The sequence below is a fragment of the Suricata suricatta genome, chromosome 5 (genome assembly GCF_006229205.1).
Source record: "Suricata suricatta isolate VVHF042 chromosome 5, meerkat_22Aug2017_6uvM2_HiC, whole genome shotgun sequence".
Taxonomy (NCBI): Eukaryota; Metazoa; Chordata; class Mammalia; order Carnivora; family Herpestidae; genus Suricata; species Suricata suricatta.
In genome coordinates, this window is record NC_043704.1 from 4,067,803 (window position 1) to 4,071,552 (window position 3,750).

Consider the following 3,750-nt stretch of genomic DNA (forward strand, 5'->3'; position numbering starts at 1 on the left):
TGGGGCCGCGAGGGGTCGCTGCGTCCTCCGCGCCAGCGGCGCGCGCAGCCGGTGCTCGCATCGCAGGAGGGCCCTATGCTGCGCGAGCGACGCGCGGCCGCTGCGTTTCCCGGTGCCATCGCTGCGCCAAACTTGGTCCAAAGTGGGAAAAGTATGTACCAACCAGGATATTGACCGTCACAGTAAGCCCCGTCGGTCTTACTCGGACTACCCCGATTTTACTTGGCCTCGTGGGCGCGCCTTAAGTTCTGTGCGATGTTATCACCCGTGTTAGGTCGTGTATCTACCACTGCTGTCAAGATCTAGAACTTTCCGTCACGAAAGGAGCCCTCCTGCGCCCCTTTTGGTAACCGAAACCCCAAACCGTGGCCATCACTGATCTTTCCTCTGTTCTCCTGTGTTATTGCAAAATATGTTAGGTTTGCACGGAGGAATTATATAGTGAGGGGTCTTTTGGAATTGGCACTTTTTTTTTCCCCACTAAGCGTAATTCCCTGGAAACTAGCGTCTCTTTTGACACTGAAGTTTCCCGCTTCGGAAGTAAGTCTTTTTATAAACCCTCCAACAGTAGATCTAAAGTGGAATTAGAGGGGCGCCTGGGTGGCTCGGTCGGTTGAGCGGACCACTTCCGTTCAGGTCATGATCTCTCCAGTCTGTGAGTTCGAGCCCCGCGCAGGGGTCTGTGCTGGCAGCTCAGAGCCTGGAACTGCTTCAGATTCTGTGTCTCCCTCTCTCTCTGCCCCTCCCCCGCTCGTCCTCCATCTCTCTCTCAAAAGTAAACAAACATTTAAAAAAAATGTTTTTAATGGGGTTTTACAGACAACTGGAGTTCCTCCATCCTTTCCTGGGGAACAAACCAAACTGGCAAGGAATGAGGCGTTTCCACCCTTGGCAGGAAAACATTCCCAGCCTTGAATGAGCTCGCATCTTGGAAAGACAGCTGAGTCAGAGGTTGAGAAATGTAACTGCAAACTTCCACGCCTAAAACACTCACTGCTGCACACCGTACGGTGAGCGAAGGCTTACTCTTAGCCAGATGACATGAATGATGGAGGAAGGACTGGGGGGAGGTGTCAAGGCGGGAGCAACTTAATGACACTGTGTTTTTGTGTTACCCCCAAAGGAGAGGCTGATCCTAGCTGGCATGGGGAAGTCTCAGACTTCCCTTCTGCAGGCTTTACTTTCCACTGGGCACGTGATCTTATTTTACAGCCAGTGATCAGCCCTCCTGCCGCTTTGGAACCCGCCCACTGCCCCTCCCCCACAGGCTCTCTTTGGAGAGTGCTGATGCTTCGGGCACACAGTGGGCCTCTTAGGAAAGAAAACCTGGCGGCCAGGTCCTTCCCTCCCCACCCCACCTTGAACTCAGAATTGATCGCCATGAAACCGGAGTGGCAAATGGTTATTGACTGTAGCAATGTAACTAATATTTACACTAACATGTTAAAAAGAGTTGTGACTTTAAAGATAGATAACTTGAAAATCAACCCTAGTGGTTATTTTGGCGGAGGAAAAAACAATAAATCGACTAGAAGATGAGTCACGTGTGTGCTGTTTCTCGGGACTTAGCTAGAGGCGTCTTTCTCCAGACTTCCAATGCTCCAGAATCTCACTGCGTGGGGTTCATTCAGCAGGTAAGTGACTAACAGCGCACAGCGGTCTAGTAATAAAATACACCGATTTCATTTATGTAATCATCTGGCGCTTCGCTCACAAATATTTGTGGAGTGTCTGCTGCGGGCTCAGCACTGGGTTCCTGGGCTCACAATCAGAGCCCAGGGAGGTCTGGAGACTGGAGAGCCAGTCCCCAACTGCGCGCGGATGGGGGCCAAGATTGGGGGCCAAGGCTGGGCAGACTGCTTCCCGGCGCCCCCTTGAGGTTGGCTGGGTTCTTCTGCAAGCCACTCCATGCACTCTGAAGGCCAGTTTTTCCATCTGTTACAGGAAAACAAAGTTCCTTGCAGGAACCCTTGCAGAAATTGCCAGGAGAGCCCAGCTTCCAGACCCTGTGGGATTTTAGAAGAGTAATGTTCACATTAATGGTCACTGGTCCCACGTGGGTAAGGGTGACATTTCTTTTTTATTATTGTTTTGGAAATTATTATTTTTTTTACATTTATTTTTTTGAGAGAGAGAGAGAGACAGAGCATGAACAGAGGAGGGACAGAGAGAGAGAGACAGAGACAGAGAGAGAGACAGAGACAGAGAGAGAGACAGAGAGAGACCCAGAATCCAAAGCAGGCTCCAGACTCTGAGCTAGCTGTCAGCACAGAGCCCAACACGGGGCTCCAACTTAGGAACAGGAGATCATGACCTGAACCAAAGTTGGAAGCTCAACCAACTGAGCCACCCAGGTGCCCTGACGTTTCTAAGTATAAAAGTAACTTACAGCTTCAATAATTTAGTGAATATTTGACCATGGTTTATTTTTTATTATTTTATAAGGTGAGGCGACAAACTTCCGTGGTTACTCTTGGCCATCCATGAAACCCCAAAGAGGGTGAGATATAGAGCGTATCTTAGCATTTTTGACACAGAACTTCGTATTGCCTTGAGGTATGAGGACACAGAAGGGCCTACAGTGAATAAAATACTTACAGTTTTATTTCGTTGTGCAAATATTTAACACAAATACATAGCAAGGTACAAGTGACAGGTGAAAAGATTTAAAAGGGACACAAGTCAGTTTGTTGAAATGATTTCAATCACTGATAGGGCACAAAACATAAAGATCCATCATTTTTGAATTGTGGATGTTTTATCACCTGTAAGCTTCAAAAAATTAATACTAACATATTTTATGGATGAGAGTAAGTATATGCACATTGAAATGTAAAGCTTTTAATGTTAGCCTTAAATAGAGTAAGTAATCAGAATATTAAATGAGACAAACTGTATATTAAATTGAATTTTTCATCTTAGTGGGCTGTAGTACTTTTCTTAAAACACAAAGAAGCCTTGCCCATAAATTTGTAAACACGTTCTCTGAGATACTCTACATGGAAAACCCAACAGACTCCACCAGAAGCCTGCTAGAACTGATCCATGAATGCAACAAAGTCGCAGGGTACAAAATCAACGTACAGAAATCGGTTGCATTTTTATACATTAATAATGAAGCAACAGAAAGAGAAATCAAGAAACTGATCCCAGTCACAATTGCATGAAAACCCATAAAATACCTAGGAATAAACACATCCCCCGAAATGATTGAACCCGTTATGGGGTAATCATTTATATCAATGGAAACCTTTTATCAAAGCATAAAGTTTCACTTTTAGTACATTTAAGGTAAAAATAAAAGTGGACTGACTTAAAGAAAGCTATTAGTGCGAGCTTCGCAAGGCAGACTTGGGAAGTGGCCGTGGCGATGTGCCCGGGAACTCAGCGCAGACGTGAGCACCCCGCGTGGGGCAGCGCCAGGCTCCCCCGGGGCTCCAGGTGGGAGCCCTCGGGAGAGGTGAGCGCCGAGGGCGAGACGCACGGTGACGTGGTGGGGTGACAGCGGCCCGTCCGGGAGCGCCGGGGCATCGGGGCTGGACAGGCCAGCCCGCGGGGACTCTGCCGCCCTTGCCCCAGGAAGTGCCACGTCCGCGTTCTCCTACCTCGGGTGCCAGGCCAGCGCGGCGCACCGACGGCACCCCTAGTCCAGGGGGTCCCTGGGCGGGGGGGGGGGGGGGGGGGGGGGGGGGGGGGGGGGGGGGGGGGGGGGGGGGGGGGGGGGGGGGGGGGGGGGGGGGGGGGGGGGGG